This window comes from Protopterus annectens, chromosome 2.part0 (genome assembly GCF_019279795.1).
Source record: "Protopterus annectens isolate FY-2018-M chromosome 2.part0, PAN1.0, whole genome shotgun sequence".
Taxonomy (NCBI): domain Eukaryota; kingdom Metazoa; phylum Chordata; order Ceratodontiformes; family Protopteridae; genus Protopterus; species Protopterus annectens.
The window spans coordinates 1,366,367,864-1,366,391,586 of record NC_056728.1 but is presented as its reverse complement, the minus strand read 5'-3'; the positions used below and the strand labels follow the sequence as shown (position 1 = coordinate 1,366,391,586).

Here is a 23,723-nt window from a genome sequence, read left to right as displayed (position 1 = left end):
ACAAAACTGGCAATGAGAAATACAAAGGGTTGCACCCTACATGATAATGTTACATTTTAAGATATCTCCCATACATTTCATGCTGTAATGGCCTCACCTTATTATCAGCATTAATTCTGATTTGCTAGCATGGACTTGACTTATCATACTCAATGCTGACCACCCAATCATTGTGTTTCTTTATAAGTAATACTGTAGATAGACGTTTGGCTGTAACTTTAAGGGAAGGACAAGTTTGTACCATGTAATTGATTAATTGATGTTAGGTGTGTATATAATTAAATTCAGATGCACTGTGCTAGTAGGTCTGAAGAAGCATCCAGTAGAATGTGAACACGCTCACCTTCTTGTTTTTTATTTTTGTGTGTATTTTATTTATTAATGTTTTGCGTGTTCTCAGCACTGAAGTTCACTCTGGATTTTTTATGTATTATTTGAAGTGCTTGATATGTTGGAATGCACATTACTTATCTGCTGGCTATTTGTTGATTTCTACATTTGTGAATTTGGCTCAGCAGATTAGACATGGCTGAGGGACTGTCATTAGAATTGGATTACAATCCTTCTGTGTTTTCCAGCAACAATACAGAGAGATTGGTAAGGTTGTTACAAACAGAAATGAATCCCTTGATTAAATGTGCAGCTAGAAGTGATGGAACTGTTCCTGAAGAGAATGTAGAGGTATAAAATCAATTTCTGGCAAGTAATAAACAGATGGAAGACAAAATATACAGGCTGAAACGTTTGCAGTGGCAGAGACTTCATTTTGAAGCCGCATTGTTTCATAAAGTTATACCGAGGGGATTAAGAATCTTTAAGATGGCAACTTTTAGAGAGACTTATCCCAGCCTGCTCAGACATTGGCAGGCTTTGAATTTACACACAGACTTCAAGTATATGCAGCTGCTAATTGACTATTTCAAACTCTCAGAGGAAGCATTATTGAAGGACATTCAATTTCTGCAGTCCACAATCACCCAGAACTTTACAGCAGGGGTGATTGGAGACAGCTTTGTGAGACTGTATGAAAATGTGTCTAATTTTGAAAATAGACTCCGGTTGCAGAAATTAAAAAAAAATTCAGAGAGATCTCTCTGATTTTAGCAAGGGTCATGTTTTTTCAAGGCCAAAAGAAGCTGGTTCTAACAATGTAACTACAGACACTTCAGTGGATGCAAATGCCCCTCTAAAAGAACCTGAACCTGCAGGAAGTAGCTCAGAGGAAGTTGTAACAACAAGCAAAGATGGAGCTGATGTTTCCAGTGCCGTTAACTGAAGGATTGCAGAACAGACAGTGTCTTTTTCTCTGTCCAACCCACTCCCTTTACCAAAGGACTTCATAAAAGGGAGATCCAGGAGTCGGTCGAGATCACGGGCACCTCAGACAGAGGATACAGTCAATGGATTTACAGCAGAACAAGGTAACAACTCGCAACAAAGGAATGACGAAGTAGTTATTAACTTATCTTCCATTCCATTGACTAATGAGCAATGTAGATTGTTAAGGAAAGCACTGTCTTTTATACCTGCAAGGGAGTCTGATTTGGCAGATGTAGTTATTGATCTGAGGTTGTTTGCCAGAAATATTTGTTTGAAACTACAGATGTGATGTTGTTAATCTTCTTTCCATTCATCACTGATGGGTTCGGTTCCAAGCCCTCAGAACCAAGTTGGCCTTTTTACCAAGCTCGCACCAGCCAAAAACTCTCAAGCTAAGTCTCTACCCAAAATGCCCTTCTCCCTGTTACCTCATATCTCGCTTGTCACAGCAACAGAAGCTGTGTTTCAGCTGAGCTCTCAGCTAAGTGAAACTTTTGATATTTGTGTGAAAAATTTTGGATATCTTCATATCTTATTAAGCAATTAGTTTTTAGTGTCTTTCTTCTCTCTGACCTTGTTTTTCTCTCTACCCGTAGTTATCATTGGTACACTTTCAAGTACCATTGTTGGTACGGCCTTCCTCCTACCCTTGTATTTCTTCAATACCATAGTTGGTATTGTTTAACCTATTAGCTGTTTTTTATTCATGTGTTTTTTGGTTTTCATCTGATACCGACTTAGATGAGTCGGAGGGTTCCCCACGGTCCCCTCTGAGGATGTCTCCTTTTCAGACATCCTTGAACTCCTCAAACAGAGGGGAATTGGCCCTCCATTGACCCCTCCGAGGATGAGTCGGTATACCTGAGGCTTTGATCCCGACCCTCCACCTCCTGGTGTCTTCGCCTCACCCACTTATGCAGGTAGTGGCTCGGAAGGCGCATGCTCCAGATTCTGTGGAACCTGTCCCCAGAAGACCATCCAAATTCATCACGGCCCCTTCGGACAAACAGTTCCTTTCCAAGGGTGTCTCTGTGGATGCTAGTGGTTATGGCGGCTGCCACTAAGAAGGAACTGGTGGATCCTTCAGTACCTGTCCATCCTAGTAACAAGGACTCTAGGACCATGGACAGGTATGGAAAGCGGATGTTTTCTTCAGCGACCTTTGCTGTGCGCTCGCTGAATTATCTTTGTCACTTCACCAGGCTTCAACGAGATGTTCTCAAAGAACTGGGTGAAGTAGTTCAGGATCCTTCTGCTGCTGGGGCTCAGGAAAAGATTGCCTTGCAGCTTGCTATCCTAAATTCCATATCTAACTCCTCCATGCGGCTCATATCTTATGCGGCCGATGGAGCGAGCAGGGCCGCAGGCACAGGAGTTGCTCTTAGACGCCAAGCCTGGATGCGGCTTTGTAATTTTGCGGACCCCTTTAAGGAGTCCTTCACTAATACCCCCTTTGATGGTTCGGCTTTGTTCGGACCTCAGGTGAAGGATACCTTGACCAGGTGTGAGCAGGACGGTAAAACTCTTTCTGCCATTGGAGTCCAGTTTTCCACTCCTTCTAGACCATATCCCAAGGGTCAGAAAGGGGGGAAGATGTGGTTCCGTAAAGCCCAAGGAGCTACACCGACACATCGTGGTCAGTTTACCCCCAGAGGCAGAGGGGGTAACAATAATAGATGCCGCCCTAGAGGCAGGGGGGTCCTCAGAACCAAGGCAACAGGCAGTCTCTTCCTGAGAAGCCTTTTCAACATCTCTGAGGTGTTGCCCGACTGTCCACCCTTGGAGGCAGTCGGGGGAAGGATTTCACTGTACCCAGTAGCCTGGCAATCCCTATCACAAGAGATGTGGGTACAGTCGATTATATCCGAGGGTTACAAAATCCCCTTCGAAAGGTTTCCTGTACCTCTACAATCCCTTCCAGACATCTCACCCGGTCAAAGGGATTTGGCAGAACAGGAGGTGTCAAAACTCCTAGAAAAAGAGTCAGCTCCAGACGGTGCCGCAGACCAGGTAGGATCCGCGCTACCGAGATTCTTTTGGTCCCCAAAAGGACGGGAGATTGGAGACCAATATTAGACCTGAGCAATCTAAACAGATTTGTCAAGAAGGCAAGATTCCGGATGGTCACGCTTCAGTCCATTCTGCCCTTTCTGGGCAAGGACAACTGGATGTGCTCTATAGACCTTCAGGATGTGCATTTATCACATAAAGATTCACAGGCGCTCCAGGAGGTTTCTCCGCTTTCGGCTAGGGACCAGTCATTACCAATTCAGAGCCCTGCCCTTTGGCCTCACTTCAGCCCCCAGAGTGTTTACCAAATGCATGGCAGTGGTCACAGCTCATCTGAGACGTCAAGGATTCCAGGTGTTTCCTTATTTGGATGACTGGCTCCTCTCCGCCACCACCAAGTGTCAACTTCTTCAGACCAGAGACTACACTCTGCAGCTTTGCAGGAGTTTGGGAATTTCAGTAAATTTCGAAAAATCTTCTCTGCAGCCTTGCCAATCTATCACCTTTATAGGTGCAGAATTAAACACCGTCAAAATGTCAGCCAGACTAACAGATCAAAGAATTCTGGACATCCAAAATTGCTGCTTCTATTGCAAAGCAACAAGATCAAAGCCAGATTTATACTGAAGGTTCTAGGTCTGATGGCTGCGGCCATTGTTCTTCTTCCACTGGCTCACTTCCACATGCGTCTTCTGCAGTGGATGCTTTTCACGCAGTGGTCGTACCACAGTCTCCCGATGAGGCACGAAATCTTAGTCACACAGTCGTGCAGGGCTCATCTGGACTGCTGGATATCTTCCCCTCTTCTTCATCAGGGCCGACCTTTATTCCCTCCTCCAGTTGCCACAGTCACCACGGATGCCTCTCTGATCGGGTGGGGGCATTATCAGGGCAGGATGGTCCACGGACGTGGCAACCCATAGAATACCATCTGCACATAAATGTCCTGAGATGAGAGCAGTGCTTTTAACGCTGCAAGCCCTCGGCGACTTAATTTCTTCCCACGGGACTATTGCAGTACAAACGGACAACATGTCCGTGGTCTGGTACATCAACAAACAGGGCGGAACCAGGTCCTATCCATTATGTCGAGAAGCTCTCAGACTTTGGCAATGGGCGATCTCTTCTCAGCGGTTTCTGATAGCAACGCACATCCCCGGCAGGTCCAACCTATTGGCGGACAGGCTGAGCAGATCTATTCTGATGCCTCACGAGTGGTCTCTCAATCAATCTGTAGTGGATCAGATTTTTCTGAAGTGGGGCACTCCTTGTTGCGATCTTTTTGCTACTCCTCAAAACAACAAGTGCCCAGATTATTTCACTCTATTTCCCCTTCCAGGCCAACCCCTGAGAGACTCTCTAACCCAGGATTGGCCTCGGGGACTTCTGTACACTTTTCCTCCCTTTCCCTTGATTCCACAAGTCATTCAGAAAGCCACCGTTTTGAGAGCCAATTTGATCCTCATTGCTCCATATTGGCCTCGACAAATTTGGTTTCCGTCTCTGCATCGTCACCTTCTGGTGCAGCCCTGGCATCTGGACCCAGTTCCGGATCTCTTGATCCACCAGTCGGGTCAGCAGCACCGGGCCATTCATTCTCTCAACCTCACTGCTTGGTTGCTCCACTTCCTTCCTTAGCCAGGCTACCGATGATTTCTGACTCAGTCAGAGACATTTTAGTGTCTTCGAAGTCTTCCCACTAGGACTGTTTATGCTAGCAAGTGGCGACGTTTTTCTATTTGGGCAAACTCCAGAAATATTGATCCCTTTACTGCTCCTGTACATTCTGTTTTAGATTTCCTGGTGGAGGTTTTTCATTCAGGATCCTCGTCTTCTACAGTCAAAGTACAACTGGCTGCTATTTCCAAGTATCATGTTGGCTTGCATGACAATAACATTATGTCTCACAGATTATGCAAGGCCTTTTTGAGAGGAGTTTTTCTCCTAAAACCACCTATAAAGCATCCTCCTCCGCAATGGGATCTAAACTTAATGTTGGCATCCTTGATACTACCTCCCTTCAACCGCCTGCTTCATGCTCTTTGAAGTTATTGACCTGGAAAACTATATTTTTACTGGCTGTCACTTCTGCAAGAAGGGTTTCCGAGATTCAAGTTCTCTGCATTCGTTCACCTTATTTGGTTTTTCATAAGGACAGGGTATCATTAAGAACTAACCCTTCCTTTCTCCCCAAAGTTGTGTCTCAAACCAATATTAACCAATCTATAGATCTACCAGTCTTTTTCCCAAACTATTCCGACAGAGCTGAACAGAAACTGCATTTTTTGGATGTCCATCGTCAGCTCAGGTACTATTTGCATAGAACTAAACAATTTAGAAAATCGGACCAAATATTTGTCTCCTATGCAGAAAACAGGATGGGTCTTCCAGTTTCTAAAGTGACCTTATCCAGATGGTTGACTTCCACCATTTCCTATGTGTACTCTCTCAGAGGCAAACAACTATCTTCTAAGCCAAAAGCACACTCAACCAGGAGTCTATCCACTTCTACATCTTTTCAGGATAGACTACCCATTGATACCATTTGTGCAGCAGCTACTTGGGCCACGCCTCATACCTTTGTCTCTCATTACAAGTTGGACTTGGCCTCCAGAGATAGGGCCAGTTTTGGTTCCACAGTTCTCAAGAGTCTGTTCCATTGAGCCACCCGGGATACAGGTGCTAGGGACGCGGTCCCATCCAGCAAGAATGAAGGCGAGATTGACAACTTAACATATAGAAGTTATGTACCTACCATAACGTTCCATGTTAGTTGTCTTCTCGCCTTCTTTCTTAAGGCCCCTCCCTCCTTCCCCTGGCCTGGACAGATCTTGAAAAGTCTCCTCTTCTCAGGTTGTTCTCCTGACTCTTAGGTAGGAGAGTCATTTGTTAGGAGTTGTTGTTTCCTAGTTGTTCTAGGTTTATCCTTAGCAGGGTATGTTAGCTACCAAACGAGATCTGAGGTAGTCCCGCCTTGCATCATGGGATATAGGGTTGCCTCGAGCTAGTAAAAGGAGTTCTCAAGCTAAGAAAGTGCCGAGTCGGAGCCGAGGATCGGCTCCGAACCCATCCAGCAAGAAAGAAGGCGAGAGAAGACAACTAACATGGAACGTTATGGTAGGTACATAACTTCTAATTTTTTCCTATATCTGAGTTGTTATTTGAGAAAATACATCCACTTGCTCTAGTTTATTATTTATGCTTCCATCATTAAGAATCACAGTTTTATGAGTGGTTTGTATTTTATTTTATGTACAATAAATCAGTGAAAAGATCAGATTGTTGGTTTTCCTTCAAAACATTATTTCCATTCTGCAGTAGATCGCTTTTCCTTGTATATGACTAAGATTCACTGTGTTTTTCAGGACTCATTTTCAAATATATTCCATATGCAATTTGAAGAACGGGAAGGACCACTGGAGGTCTACAAACGGTATGCATCTTTCCTGTCATATGCTTTGTAGTAGCATGAACAGTGAAGATTGAAGGTAAAAATCACTACTTGGGGTTTCAAATGTTGTTCGAAATGCAGAGGAAAAGATGCAGGTATTTATTTCTATTAACTGTTTCCTGGTAATCTTTTTTGAGGATAAATCCTAAAGTCTTCCAAGTAGTATACTGGTAGTAAACCTGCCTTCCATGGAACAGAAATTTCTCATGCAGGCACATGAAAATAGTATTTTTGTAGAAAAATGTTGAGATAATATACATTAAAACATGTAATATTGTCCTTGTTTCTGCATTTTGTGTGCCCCACATTTTTTATTGACTTTTTGTAAGAAATGTTTCTTTAAAATCTCTGTTTCAAGCTCGACTGTTCTAGAATGAAAGCTTTCACCTTACTACAGGTGAAACACTCTGGAAGAATAATAAACTGCAGTAACCTGCAGTGTCATCTGATGTGAGTGGGCAGTCTGTTGCTGTTACATACTTGTCTTGTCAGGCTTTTGCCAGTGAATTTCTTTGATAAAAACATTACAACTAGTAGTGACACAGGTTTCCTCCATTCATCAGTGTAGATGCAGATTTTTCCTTTGCTCCTGCCTCTCTTTCAGACCCCCAACAATGATTTTCAGCTACAAAACTGGCAATGAGAAATACAAAGGGTTGCACCCTACATGATAATGTTACATTTTAAGATATCTCTCATACATTTCATGCTGTAATGGCCTCACCTTATTATCAGCATTAATTCTGATTTGCTAGCATGGACTTGACTTATCATACTCAATGCTGACCACCCAATCATTGTGTTTCTTTATAAGTAATACTGTAGATAGACGTTTGGCTGTAACTTTAAGGGAAGGACAAGTTTGTACCATGTAATTGATTAATTGATGTTAGGTGTGTATATAATTAAATTCAGATGCACTGTGCTAGTAGGTCTGAAGAAGCATCCAGTAGAATATGAACGCGCTCACCTTGTTTTTTATTTTTGTGTGTATTTTATTTATTAATGTTTTGCGTGTTCTCAGCACTGGAGTTCACTCTGGATTTTTTATATATTATTTGAAGTGCTTGATATGTTGGAATGCACATTACTTATCTGCTGGCTATTTGTTGATTTCTACATTTGTGAATTTGGCTCAGCAGATTAGACATGGCTGAGGGACTGTCATTAGAATTGGATTACAATCCTTCTGTGTTTTCCAGCAACAATACAGAGAGACTGGTAAGGTTGTTACAAACAGAAATGAATCCCTTGATTAAATGTGCAACTAGAAGTGATGGAACTGTTCCTGAAGAGAATGTAGAGGTATAAAATCAATTTCTGGCAAGTAATAAACAGTTGGAAGACAAAATATACAGGCTGAAATGTTTGCAGTGGCAGAGACTTCATTTTGAAGCCTCATTGTTTCATAAAGTTATACCGAGGGGATTAAGAATCTTTAAGATGGCAACTTTTGGAGAGACTTATCCCAGCCTGCTCAGACATTGGCAGGCTTTGAATTTACACACAGACTTCAAGTATATGCGGCTGCTAATTGACTATTTCAAACTCTCAGAGGAAGCATTATTGAAGGACATTAAATTTCTGCAGTCCACAATCACCCAGAACTTTACAGCAGGGGTGATTGGAGACAGCTTCGTGAGACTGTATGAAAATGTGTCTAATTTTGAAAATAGACCCCGGTTGCAGAAATTAAAAAAAATTCAGAGAGATCTCTCTGATTTTAGCAAGGGTCATGTTTTTTCAAGGCCAAAAGAAGCTGGTTCTAACAATGTAACTACAGACACTTCAGTGGATGCAAATGCCCCTCTAAAAGAACCTGAACCTGCAGGAAGTAGCTCAGAGGAAGTTGTAACAACAAGCAAAGATGGAGCTGATGTTTCCAGTGCCGTTAACTGAAGGATTACAGAACAGACAGTGTCTTTTTCTCTGACCAACCCACTCCCTTTACCAAAGGACTTCATAAAAGGGAGATCCAGGAGTCGGTCGAGATGCGGGCACCTCAGACAGAGGATACAGTCAATGGATTTACAGCAGAACAAGGTAACAACTCGCAACAAAGGAATGACGAAGTAGTTATTAACTTATCTTCCATTCCATTGACTAATGAGCAATGTAGATTGTTAAGGAAAGCACTGTCTTTTATACCTGCAAGGGAGTCTGATTTGGCAGATGTAGTTATTGATCTGAGGTTGTTTGCCAGAAATATTTGTTTGAAACTACAGATGTGATGTTGTTAATCTTCTTTCCATTCATCACTGATGGGTTCGGTTCCAAGCCCTCAGAACCAAGTTGGCCTTTTTACCAAGCTCGCACCAGCCAAAAAACTCTCAAGCTAAGTCTCTACCCAAAATGCCCTTCTCCCTGTTACCTCATATCTCGTTTGCCGCGTAGCCGTAAAGCCGTGTTTCAGCTGAGCTCTCAGCTAAGTGAAACTTTTGATATTTGTGTGAAAAATTTTGGATATCTTCATATCTTATTAAGCAATTAGTTTTTTTAGTGTCTTTTCTTCTCTCTGACCTTGTTTATTTCTCTCTACCCGTAGTTATCATTGGTACACTTTCAAGTACCATTGTTGGTACGGCCTTCCTCCCTTACCCTTGTGGTATCTCTTCAATACCATAGTTGGTATTGTTTAACCTATTAGCTGTTTTTTATTCATGTGTTTCCTTTCTTTTTTCTATCATGCCAGTGTATTGTTATATTTGTGACTTTTTTGAACGGAGTTTACTTTGATTGTAGTTGGATTATACAGTTGGCTTGTGGTGTTTTTTCTCTATCAAGATGTCGAATAAGAAGGGTACTTCAGGTTTTAAGCATTGTACTTCATGTAAGGGCAAGTTACCTAACAGTGATTTTCATGATGACTGAGCATACTGTTTGGGAGCTTCCCACCTTTCAGCGCAACCTCCACATGACATTTGTCAGAGCTTTAGTCAACGCACTCCGAATGAGCGCAAAAATAAACTCATTCTGAAAGGGCTACTCAAGTCTCCCTTCTCAGAAGTCATTTCTGTGATGGAGGTCTCAACCCTTCCTAAGGACAAAAAGAGATCCCACTCTGTTCTTTCTTCACCATCGGCTGATCAGAGCAAGCCTGGGAAATCAAAGGTCTCAAAGTTATCTTCGGAGCATAAATCAGTCCCCTCGGCTCTGCCTTCATTGGCTCCGACCATCTCAAAACCATAAATACCGGTGCCCGTTTCAGCACCGGTCCTGCCTCCAGCATGGATCATAGACCTTACTACACCTATTTTGACTTTGGCACCTGTGGCCACTTTGGCTCAGGGCACACCTTCAACTACATCATTAGTTTCCATTTTGGAACCAACAGTTTCAGCTCCAAGTGCCACTTCGGCACTGAGCATTGTACCAACCTCACTGGATTTGACCCCTTTACTTCCAGTCTCAAAACTAGAGACTTTGGTGCAGGCAGATCTTGCACCACGGACCCAATACTCCCCCTCCATAGATCCATTTTTGGGCCAAGTGTATAGCCCCTTCATCGAACATCCTGACTCCCCATCCACAGTATCCACTAGATCCACCAGGAGCCTTTCTGAACATGATGTGGTGCATCTTGTAGACCAGCTGTTGTTAGACAGGGGGGAGTCCCTCACTTTCTAAGACCCATCCACCTGCAGGACTTGGGTTTCCTTATCCGCTGACTCCATCTTACACTCCTCCTTTGACCATCTCGGTTCCAAAGCCTTCTGCTCCGACATCTTTCTTGGAACCCATCACCTTGATGCCTACGGTGCATCTTACGCTGGCTCTGAGTTTGTTCTTTGGTCTTTGGTTCCCACTGAACCGGTCCTTCCTCATAGGTTCATAGGTAGGTACTAAGCTATTGGCCCTAGGGCCTATATAAGCCTAGTCAAATGGTACCCTGGCTTTTGCCACCCAAGAAAATTATTTTCCTGTGCCCCTGTTAGGCAGAGCCACAGAAGTGATCCCCGGGGTGAATTTCCTATCTCCCATCCAATCATCAAGATTTTTCTTGAAGAGTGCTAATGAGGAGCTCTGTTTGACATAGATAAGTAGTGTGTTGCAGAGTAAGGGAAGTCTCTGGGACAGGAATATATCCAGCATGTTCTGTTTATTGTGGTGACAAGGTTTATGTTCCTAGAGTGTGTAGCTGGGAGGGATTGGGATTTCTTTAAGTGGAGCATGTCCAACAGCTCTGGGTTTGACATAGTTTTGTATGTTAGGCAGATACCGCCTCTGAGTAGGCAATATGCGACAGAGTAAAGCTGGAGTTTTTTGAGAGGGTCTGCATAGGGCATCTATTTGAGGCTGGTAATCCTCTTTGTGAGGTATTTCTGCGACCTTTCCAGTTGTTGTTGATGTCTTGTGAGGTACTTACCAAAAAGTGCATTGTATTCTATAATGGGTCTAATGAGTGATGAGTAGAGGGGAACAATGGCCTCTTTTTCCTGGATGAGAAACCTTTTGTGATGAGGTGTGCCACATAGAAGGATTTCCTGACTTCTGTGGTGATGTGATTATCAAAGGAGAGACTACTGTCCACCTGTGACCTAAGGTCTCTTTTCACACTTTCGGTGTTGAGTAGACTATCACCTATGTGGCAGTTCATGGGTACAGAGTTTTTACCAAAAAGGATGACAGTGCACTTTTTGGCATTGAGCTTGAGGCCATGGCTTTGACACCAGGCATCTGTCTCAGTGAGGCCCTTTTGTAGGATGTCCACATCATTAGGAGTTTTGATTATAGCTCCTAGTTTGCAGTCATCTGCGAACTTTGTTAGTCAAAGACCTTCTGTGTTAGCCTGTACTTCAGAGAAGTAGATACCAAACAGGAGACGACCCAGGACTGAACCCTGTGTTACTCTACTTGTCACTGGTCTGAATTTGGATTTAGAGTCTGCTACTTTCACAGTGTGGGGATTGGGGGACAGGCATGTCAGCCTGGGGTATGGAGCCACCTCTTTCCTTGGTTCCAGCCTCAGTGCCGATAGCTGCGTCCGCACCAGTCCTGCTTGAGGCTTCATCCGTGGGGGTGGATTTGTTGGAGTGGGGTGTGACCCCAGTCCCGTGGTTGACTTTCTCAGTTCCAGGCTCCCATCCCTCTTTGAGCGGGCCTGCCTTCCCTGCAATGGAGAGGGCTCTTGCTTCTGGCAGCACTCCTTCAATGTTGGAACACCAGTTTTCACCCCCTGACCTACAGCTGTCACAGACCATCCCCCCGGGACACCAGGCAGAGAAGCCACAGGACATCCCTGCGCAGGTTACCTGCTCTTCCGAGTCGTCCTCAGAGACCCCCACTGAGGAGCCCCTTCGAAAGAAGACATGCAAGAGGAAGCACATGGACTCACCCGAGGACTCCTTAATGGAAGACATGGATTACGATGATGGTGAAGGGTCCCCATGGTCACCCCCTGATGATGTCTCCTTTGGAGACATCCTGGAAATGTTAAAGCAGAGAGGTGACTGGAAGCCCTCCAACCCTTTGTTTGAGGAGTTCGTGTTCCTGCAGGCTTTTCGCACCTGGCCTTCTACCTCTTGGATGGCCCCACCTGCCAACGAGCTCGTCCAACTCATCATGCAGCACACTTGGAAGAACCCTGATTCCACTGAGGTGATCCCTCAGAAACCAGACAAAATTCTTTCCCCTCCCGAGGAGAACCCGCATTGGTCCAAAGGGTTACCAGTTGATGCTAAAAGGACTTGGCTGAGGAAAGTCCTGCTGTCCACCCGCCCAGCAAGGAGTCCCGGGCAGTGGACAGACTTGGCAAGCAAGTTTTTGCATCAGAGACCTTTGCCATATGGTCCCTGAATTATATGGCACATTTTATGAGACTCTAGAGGGACCTGATCTCCAAACTATCTGTGATGCTTGCAGGACATTTGTCTGATGAGGTCAGGGACAAAGTGCCCTCACAGCTTGCAACCCTGGAATCATTATCCAACTCGTCCATGAGGTTGCTGTCACATGCAACTGAAGGGGCAGCTGTAGCAACAGGTTCGGGCATTGTAATGAGGCGTCATGCCTGGATGCACATTTGTGACTTCAGAGACCCCTTCAAGTCTTCTTTTCTGAATGCTCTCATTGAAGCTTTGTCCCGTTTTGGCTTCAAAGTGAAGGACACACTAGCCAGGTGTGAGCAAGATGGAAGGACCCTGTCTGCCATAGCCCTATGGTTTTCCAACCCTCAAAGTACCTTCTCCAGGAATCAGAGGAGTGGAAAGATGTGGCATAAGAAATCTCAGGGTCCCTTCCATGCCACACGTGGTGATGATACTCCCAGAGGCAGAGAGGGTAACAATTCCAGAAGATGCCCCTATAAAGGCAGAGGGGGTCCTCATAATCATTGTTCCAGGGATTCCTTTTCTGGACAGCCTTATCAGCTCTCCTAAGGAGCAGCCCGATTGCTTACTTCTGGAAGCAGTTGGGGGCCATTTCTCTCTGTACCAAGCTGCCTGGCAATCCATCACCACCAATCATTGGGTGCAGAGCATTATCACCAGAGGTTACACCATTCCCCTTTTTGTCAGCTAAATTTCCTAAGAAAACTTCCCGACATTCCACCCAGTCAAAGGAAAGAAGCAGCTTCAGAGATTATAAAGCTGTCTCAAAAAAGAGTCATCCACCCAGTCCCACAAGACCAGCGTGGATCTGGATTTTACTCGAGATTCTTTTTGGTGCTAAAAAAGACAGGGGACTGGAGACCCATTTTGGATCTCAGCAGTTTAAACAAGTGTGTCACCCAAACCAAATTCCAGATGGTCACGGTTTAGTCCATTCTCCCCTTTTTAAGAGAAGGCGAGTGGATGTGCTCTATAGATCTTCGGGATGCGTATTACCACATCAAGATTGACAAACTCTCCAGGAGTCTGCTTCATTTCTGGCTAGGAGCCAGTCATTATCAATTCCATGCCCTGCCATTTGATCTCTGTACAGCCCCCAGAGTGTTCATGAAATGCATGGCAGTGGTAACAGCTCACTTGAGACCAAAAGGATTCCGGGTGTTTCCATATCTGGATGACTGGCTCCATACCACCCCACCGAGCACCTTCTGGTAACAGTAGTACATTATACTGTCTCTCTGGCAAAATTGTTGGGAGTAACGATACATTGTCAGAAATCAAACCTTGTCCCTACACAGCAAATAGAGTTCATTGGAGCAGTGTTCAGTACTCAGTCCTGTCTGGTATCACTCCCAATTCAGGGACTACATCGATTGAGGCTTCAGCTCCAGGTAATACTCTCACAAACAACAGTTTCTGCAAGGGAAGTTCTTCAGGCCCTAGGTTCTATGGCAGCGTCAATCCCAGTAGTACCTCTAGCAAAGCTACACTTGCGGATTCTGCAATGGCTTCTTCTGTGTCAGTGGTTCCTAAACTATCACCCCCTCAGTTACCAGATTTGAATAACCAACTCCTGCAAACAGGACCTGCTTTGGTGGATGAGGCCAGACATAGAACTTTGGAGTCGTCCATTTCAATCTCTTCAACCCACAGCCATTGTGACCATGGATACCCTGATCCGGTGGGGGGGGGGCCATTTCCAGGGAAAGACTGTCCAAGGCACATGGTCCACCTCAGTGGCCCACCTGCATATCAATGTTCTGGAACTGAGAGCTGTGCTATTAGCATTGCAGGCCTCCCATTCGGTTCTCCCTTCCGGGACAATTGCAATTCAATCAGACAATATGTCAGTGGTCTGGTATATCAACAAGCAAGGAGGAACCAAGTCCTATCCCCTATGTCGGGAAGCCATGAGAATTTGGCAGTGGGTGATAGCTTCCAACCACTTTCTAATAGCAATGCATATCCTGGGGAGCTCCAATGTGATTGCGGACAAACTAAGCACATGCATTCTCATACTTCATGAGTGGTCCCTTAACCCCGAGGTGGGGTCAGCAATCTTTAGCCACTAAGGCCAGCCCTGCTGCGATCTTTTTGCCTCCCCATCAAACACCAAGTGCAGCAGCTATTTTGTCCTACTCCCCCCAGAAGGGGAGTCACCGAGGGACACTCTGATCTATGATATGATTGGCCCACTGGACTTAGTTACGCTTATTCTCCCATCCCTCTGATCCCACAATTTCTAAAGAAAGCTTTTCGGTTGAGATGCAAGGTGATCCTCATAGCCCCATTCTGGCCTCGAAAAGTTTGGTTCCCCTTCCTTCGGGCTCACCTAGTATACCCGCCGTGGATTCTTGACCCTCTACCAGATCTGATTACTCACTCCCAAGGGTTGAGTCACCCAAATATGTCCAGTCTCAAGCTGACAGCTTGGTTTCTCCACTTCCACTAGTTGCCAGGCAAGCTAATCTCTCCTCTCCTGTCCAAGACATCATTCTGACCTCTCATAAGTCATCCACCAGAAGACTATATCAGGTTAAATGGAAAAGATTCTCCATCTGGTCCAAGGATAACATGCTAGATCCATATTCGGCTCCAGTTACTGCAGTGCTTCAATACTTGGCTAGGTTTTTTGATAATGGAGCCTCTGCCTCTACCGTATGAGTACATCTAGCGGCAATTTCCAATTTCCACAATGGTATAGATGGCACCCCTCTTATCTCACTATACATTTGCAAGGCTTTCCTCAAGTGGACTTCCCATATCAAGCCTCCTGTCAGACAACCCGTGGAACCATGGAGTCTCACTCTAGTCCTTTAGTCTTTGACTCAGAAACCTTTTGAACCTGCTGCGAAGTGTGACCTAAAGTTTTTGTCTTGGAAATCCTTGTTCTTGGTAGCCATTACATCTGCCAAAAGAGTCTCAGAGCTGCAGGCATTGTATATCAAGAGGCCGTATCTGGTCTTTCATAAAGACAGAGTATCACTTTGGATGAATCCATCCTTCCTCCCCAAAGTTGTTTCTGAATTCTCCATAAACCAAACCATTGACCTGCCAGTGCTCTTTCCGAATTTTGCCAGTAGAGGAGAGTACTGCCTTCACTCTTTAGACGTACATAGACAATTGAGATTTTATCTAGACAGGACCAAACCTATCCATAAATCTGAACAGCTTTTCATCTCCTGTTCTGGGCCCAGAATGGGAGAGGCTGTTTCCAAGGTTACTTTATCAAAATGGCTAAGGGACTGCATACGTTTCATCTTTTCCCTCAGTAATGAACCTATGTCAAAAGTTAAAGCTTACTCCACTAGATCTATGGCAACATCTGTAGCTTTTCATTCCAGGTCTTCCATGGATGACATCTGTGCAGCAGCTACTTGGGCTAAGCCTCATACCTTTATCAATCATTACAAATTGGACCTGGTTTCCAGAGGGAGAGCTGCCTTTGGCTCAGTGGTACTCAGGAATGTTCTTCCATAAGGGCTGCCCATGGACCTCAAGATAGCTTGGGATTATGTCCCATCAGTGATGAATGGAACGAAGATGAACAAAATCAGATAAAGAAGTTATGTCTTACCATAACGTTCCATCTGTGTTTTTCATCTTCTTTCATTCGTCACTTCCCTCCCTCCTTCCCCCTCCAAAGGCTCCTGGGGGATGCTTTGGGTCTAAGTGGTGCCTTAGGGAAGTTGCACAGAACTGGCCTCGGCTTTACTTCCTTTTGTCTAGCAAACTCAATCTGAGGTAACAGGGAGAAGGGAATTCTGTGGCTGGAAGTCCTCTAACCCTTCAACAGAGGAGTTCCTATACCTGAAGGCCTTTGGGTCTCACCCTTCCACCTCTTGGGTGTCTCCGCCTTTTGATGAGCTTCTGGACCTGGTTTCTTGAAAGGTGTGGGAGTCCCCAGTTCTGTGGAACCTATTCCTAGGAGGCCAAACAAGTTTATCACAGCTTCCTCTGACAAAACTTTTTTAACTAAAGGAGTCCCAGTTGATGCCATGGTCATGGTGGAGACCACTAAGAAGGAACTCTCTGAGACATCTTCTTCTGTCCATCCCCCGAACAAGGAGTCCAGGACTATAGACAGGTATGGAAAGCACATCTTTTCCTCAGCAGCTTTTTCTCTTAGCTCTCTGAACTATCTTACCCATTTCACAAGACTGCAGAGGGATCTCCTGAAAGAGCTAGGCGATACCCTCCAAGGTTCAGTAGCTGAAGGGGTTACTGACAAAGTATCCTTTCAGCTCACTACCTTAAATTCAGTGGTTAACACATCCATGAGGCTCATATCCTATGCAGCTGATGGAGCAAGTAGAGCTGCAAGTTCTGGAATTTCCCTAAGGAGATATTCTTGGATGTGCTTATGTGACTTTGAGGAACCCTTTAAGTCTTCCATTGTAAACACCCCATTTGACGGCTCGTCTTTGTTAGGGCCTAAGATAAAGGACACACTGATCAGCTTTGAACAGGAAGGAAATACTCTGTCTGCCTTAAGAGTCTGTTTTTCCATGCCTACTAGACCTTATCCGAAAGGTCACAGAGGTAGCGGTAAGATGTGGTTGTGAAAATCACAGAGATCTCTTCAGGACACATATGGTGAAACTTCCCCTGAAGGCAAAGAGGGAAGTAATAATGGAAGACGCTGACCTCGGGGAAGAGGGGGTCTGCAAAATCAAGGAGACAGAGAATATTTCTTTGGTAGGCCCTTTCAGCACTCCTGAAAGGTGGCCCGACTGTCCAGCTCTAGAGGCAGTTGAGGGTCACTTATTCTTGTACCCAGAAGTGTGATAAAAATAAAAGACAAATGGGTACAAAGCATCATATCCAGAGGTTATGTTATCCCGTTCTCCCTTCTTGCTCCAAAGATGAAGAATGTTCCTGACATTAATTCCAGTCAAAAGGAACAGGCAACTCTAGAAATTCAAAAGTTGCTAGACAAAAGAGTCATCCAAAAAGTCCCCATTGACCAAATAGGATTCGAAACTTACTCAAGATTCTTTTTAGCTCCAAAGAAAACAGGGAACTGGAGACCAATTCTGGATCTCAGCATTCTAAACAAATCAGTAAAGAAAAGAAAGTTCTGTATGGTGACACTGCAGTCAATACTCCCATTCTTGGGAAAAGATGATTGGATGTGCTCTATAGATCTCCAGGATGCGTACTACCACATAAAAATGGACAGGTGATCCAGGAGACACTTGCGCTTTCAGCTGGGAGCCAGTCACTACCAGTTTTGAGGACTGCCCTTTATTCTCACTACAGTCCCCAGAGTGTTCACCAAATGTATGGCAGTAGTAGCGGCTCACTTGAGATAACTAGGATTCTGGGTGTTTCCATATTTCGACAACTGGCTCTTAACTGCAATGACCAGGCATCTGCTAATCAAAGCCAGAAATACAACCTTGCAACTCTACTCCCACCTAAGGATTACCATAAACTATGAAAAATCCTCCTTAGAGCCTTCTCAGCATGTGGTATTCATATAGGGCAGAATTAGACACAACGCAAATGATGGTGAGTCTTCCACCAGAAAGGATACATTCTCTAAGGTGCCAGCTGACATATCTTTTAAGAAGGAAGAAGGCCCAAACAAAGATGGTCCTCAAAGCTCTAGTAATCTTGGCAGCAGCGATAGTTTTAGTTCCCCTAGCGCAGTGGTGCAGAACCTTTTTGTGGGGAGGGCCACTGCACGAATTCTTAATGCATCTGCAGGCCACTTCAGAACGCAGTAAGTCATTACGAGTTAACAATAGGTACCAGTGACTAGCATTTTTACTTAAGACAGCAGTCATGAAATTGCCTTTTTTCTACATCAACTTTGCATTTAACTTTATTCCGGCTTGCAGCCATGACTTATTACAAACTCTTGCAGAAAGTTACTACTATTTAAAGACTACAAGTTATAAACAACAAAGAATAGTTACTTCCACAGCTAAAATTAGAGGTGTGTGCAACTGCAGTCAGTTAGGTAAGTAAGCATGTACTGGAAAGTTTGCATGACTGGAGTAGGCATAGCATTTTTTTCACTTTGTAAAAAAAAAATTGTTACTCTCTGGGGGCCAGATGGTGTCAAGGGCCAAATTTGGCCCCGGGGCCGGACATTGTGCACCACTGCCCTAGCATGTCTGCATATGAGGATTCTTCAGTGGTTGCTATCCACTTAGTGGTCAATGCAAGAACTGCTGATGTCTCACAAAATAATCATAACAGAAACTTGCAAGAAGGATCTTTGATTGTGGCTACACTCCTCTCAAGTGACTCTAGACTGACCATTTGTTTCCCCCCATCCGGTCGCCACAGTGACCATGGATGCCTCTCAGATAGGATGGGAGGGCATTATCTGGGAAAGACAGTCCAATGCACCTGGCAGGATCATGAGGTCCACTCCCACATCAGTGTCCTAGATATGAGAGCAGTGCTTTTATTTTTGCAAGCACTCCAGGACTCTTGTCCCCTGGGAACCATTGCAGTCTAGACAGACAACACATCAGTTGTATGGTATATAAACAAACAAGGAGGAACCAGATCTTACCCCCTTTGTTGAGAGGCCCTGCGAGTATGGCAATGGGCAACCTCCTCTCAGCGTTTTCTGAGAGCAATGCACATCCTGGGGAAATCCAACGTGATAGCGGACAGACTCAGCAGAGCAATTCTGATGCCTCATGAATGATCTCTGAAACAGGAAGTAGTGGAAAAAAATTTCCAAAAATGGGGCCAGCCTTGATGCAACCTCTTTGCAACATCTGTATATGCCAATGCAGCAGCTACTTTGCCCTCACCCCCTCTCTGGGGGAATCACCAAGGGATGCACTTGTTCATGACTGGCCCCTGGGCCTCCTCTATGGCTTTCCCCCTTTTCCACTAATTTCCAAAGTCCTTCAGAAATCCAGTTGTTTGGGAAGGGACTTGATACTCATTGCTCCATACTGGCCTCACCATATCTGGTTCCCCTTCCTGTGGCCTCATCTTTGGGAGGAGCCTTGGATTCTGGACCCAGTTCCAGACCTTCTGACTCATGTGTCAGGGACTCTCTACCCATCCCTTCAGACCCTCAAGCTGACAGCATGGTTGTTCCAATTACAATGACAGCCAGGTTTCCAACCCTCTCCTCTCAAGTTAAACACATTCTTATCTCTTCCCATAAGGCTTCAACGAGGAATATTTATAAAAACAAATGGAAAAGATTCTGCCTATGGACCACCAATAGCCATGTTGATCTTTTTTCTGCTTCTATTAGTTTCATACTGGACTTCCTAGCAAAACTTTTCATTAACAGTGTAGCTACAGCCAGTATTAGGGTTCAGCTAGCAGCAATCTCCAGTTTTCATCTGGGAGACTCTGGGTCCAATGTAATGTCTCATAAACTATGCAAAGCCTTTCTCAAGGGTACTATGCTATTAAGACTGCCTATCAGAGACCCTGCAGCACCATGGGACCTAAATTTCATTCTATCCCACATAGTTTTTTTTTCTCCCTTTGAACCAGCAACGTCTTGGGAATTAACATTTTTGACTTGGAAAACTATTTTCTTGATAGCAATCCCCTCTGCTAGAAGGGTGTCAGAGTTGCAAGCATTGCGCGTAAAGCCCCCATATTTGCTTTTCCATAGAGACAGGGTGTCTTTGTGAACAAACCCCTCCTTTTTACCTAAGGTGGTTTCAGAGACAAATTTAAACCAAAGTATAGAATTGCCAGTTTTCTTCCCAAATTATGAAAACAAGACAGAGTACATGTTACATCAGCTGGATGTACATAGACAGTTACGTTTTTACCTGTATAGGACTGCAGAATTCTGAAAAGCTGATCAGCTATTTGTTTCTTTTTCAGATTCAAAGAAAGGATCCTCTGTCTCTAAAGTTACACTTTCCAAATGGCTGCCAGACTGTATAACTTTTATTTACAAGTCTCAAAATAAAGAACTTCTGAAAAAAGTTAAGGCCCATTCTATAAGACCCATTGCAACTTCTTCAGCCTTTCTTGCTAAACTGCCAATTGACACCATTTGCTCTGCAGCAACATGGGCTAAACCATATTCCTTTATCACTCATTACAAAGTTGATTTGGCTTCCAGGAATAAAGCCTCTTTTGGATTCATGGTTCTGAGGAATATTCTCCCATGAGCCACACAGGATTCAATGTGCTAGGGATGCTGTCAAAACCTAGTAAGAATGAAGGCGCAACAGGACAACATCACATAAAGAAGTTATGTACTCACCATAATGTTGCATGTGTGTTGTCCAGCTTCACCTTCATTCTTACATCTCACTCTACTTCCCCCTTCTCTTCTTTTATTCCTAGAAGACTGGGTCTATACAATTTGGTTTACCTTGACCTTTGTCCTTCTTCATCAGCCTCTGAATCCTTCCTTGGAGTACATATAACTTTATAATTAGGGCAAACTAGATATGTGGATGGTTCTAGTGCATGCTGGGATAGGGATTTTAGCCACGAGCTGGAAGAGGGCCTCAAGCTTGTAAAGAAAGGCCCAGATGGATCCGAGGATCAGATCTGAACCCAAATTAGTAAGAATGAAAGTGAAGATGGACAACACACATGGAACGTTATGGTGAGTACATAACTTCTTTTTTTCTTTTGACCTAAAATCATTCTCAAGTCATGGTGGTCCCATTGTCTACTAAATCTCACTAAGGTAAAATTGACATATATAGAGAAAAAAGATGAACTGGGCGCACTCATCCCAGGATAACAGTGCCCAGACCTGGCAAAGGTAAAAAGACTAATGCAACATCCATCGAGGATAACAGTGATCTTTGCACAGAGTTAGGCCCTGCTCCAACAGATGATCTAAGCAGCCCCACTGTGGCAGTAAAAAAACAGTAGTCCACAAAAAGTTAAAAATGGGTTGACTAGGCAAGATGCCTAGAAATGGAGACATGGACACTTGAGGACAAGAAAGAGATTATGCTTTGTTTTTTTCTACACAACTAAGATAATAGTTGAAATGGGTTACACAGCAAGAGCAATGGAAAAAAATAGAAAAGAGAAAAGGTCATTGAAATAGGAAAAAAGGCAAACATTACACATAGCAATGTAAGGCCTTTAATTGACCAAATAAAATAAACAATATGTAGATAAGAAAAGATTGAGGGAATTGGAAAAGAAGCAAAAATTGAAGCATTAAGAGAGAGAAAGAAAAAAGTCTATAGTATTTTCAACATTGACAAGAGAAGAATGGACTCTTCAGAAGAAGTGAGACCTAATATGAAGCAATTCATACGCAGAAAAGAAATCAGTGTTAACTAATAATCGAAAAGCAAAGTTAAAAATATTTGAAGATACATGTATGCAAAGGCACCCAGTCATGGTAAATGTTACAAAATTAAGACTAGCAGCACAGAAGTATAATGTAAAGAATTTGATACAGAAATGGAGGAAATTGAAAATGAAGTGATAAATCATTTATGAAGTGAAGGATTTGAATGAGAATCCCAGACACAAGGGTCACTTCAGAGTGGTGATTTATTAAAAAGGTACAGCTTGAAGAAGTGACAAAGGAAGTAGTGCAGTGTATTAGTAGAAAAATGCTGCTTGTTAATTCACTTAAATGTTGAAAACAATGAAGATGTTTTACAAAACAAAATGTCACAATCACTTCAAAGCCAAAATAGTTCCATACAGAGACAGAAAGTGCATGAAACACAAACCGTACAAGAAACCCTTCAATCAGGAAGAAAATAATTTAAGGAAAGGCTTGCTGGTTGTGATAGAAATGGATAAATATAATAATATGTATGAGAGACAGAAACTGTCAAAGGCGAATAAGACACAAATTGTCAAAAAATGAATTAGCCAAATTAATAAGGTAATTGGAAGTGTAAAGAGAAAGATCCACACAATATAGTAGAAATTAACAGACTACATTATTGTGCAGTGAAACAAATAAAAGTCAAGGTACTACCAACAAAGCATACATTAGTAAAGGAAAATAAAGGCATAGATAAACCACCACCATGGAAATACCAACTAGAAATAATTGCAGTATAGTTAAGAAAAAAAGTCAATAATTGATGGAAGAATACAGAAAAATAAATCCATTAAAAAACTATTTCAAAAGTGAATGAACAAACACAAAAATATGGCATTAAAGCAGATCAGGATTTGAGTTACTACATTTCTAACAATAAATTAAAAATTGCTACTCAGGCTGCAAAACTTAGGAGATACACTGAGAAACATAAAGAAGGATAAAAACCAAACAGTTTATGGATGACTGAAATAAATCCTACAGGGAGCTAGGAAAGAAAACAGCAATAGTTGATACATCACCAAGAACAAAATAAATTAGAGACTTCCAAGATGGCTGCACACTTATCAACAGCTTAATTTCAGCTCTGTCAGTCCAAAAACAGAAACTGGAAAAAGGAGTATGACTGAAACTATTTTGGGGCTAAAATGCAGGTATTAGCTAGTAAGTACTCTGTGTGGATGACAGTAAAGAAGAAATTTGAAGAACCTGAAAGAATATCAACCAGAAAAAAGTGAAGAGAAAACACTGTCTGGGAAGGATTCTGCATCTGTTCATCAAAAAGTACTTCAAGCTTCAGCTTTGCTTCAAGAGATGACTTACAGTAATTTAGAATAAAAAATAAATCAAATGTACTCAGAGGTGATTAAAATACATGAAATACTGAAGGAATATATTAACTCAAATGACAAAAGGTTAGAAAAAAATAGAAGAACCTTTAACAAGCTGTTTAGATGAACTGAGAAAACTGCAAAAATCAGAGGCTGAAATTAAGAAAAAAGCTGGAAGAGTATGAGGTTTCTCAAGAAGAGATGTATGACGTCCGTCCTTTGAGTCAGTGATCAAATAGTCTCAATCCTCACCACTGACACCGGTTGGGAATGCTTACTGAGAAAAAAATAGATACACACAGTATATTCAGAGGCAGCTCTCAGCACTAAGTACAGTTTACGTTAAGAGCACACAGGGAATGCATACTCTGGTCCTGGGACTGGACTTCCTCTCCAGGCCCCAAATAAGGCTCCACACTGACCACCTCAGAGTTGAGTCCTCAACCAGCTGTTCCAAGCCAAGTCCTCCACCACTCTCTGTGTGAAATCAGTGCTCTGTGTCCCTGTTCTAAGTAGCT

At 43.4% G+C, this 23,723-nt stretch overlaps 1 protein-coding gene across 2 annotated transcripts in view; it reads left to right on the top strand.

Annotated features, from left to right (window-relative positions):
• The window catches only part of PDE5A (phosphodiesterase 5A), a 2,047,822-nt gene that overhangs the window by 1,194,450 nt on the left and 829,649 nt on the right, over nucleotides 1-23,723 (top strand). The gene's annotated exons all lie outside the window — the stretch shown is intronic.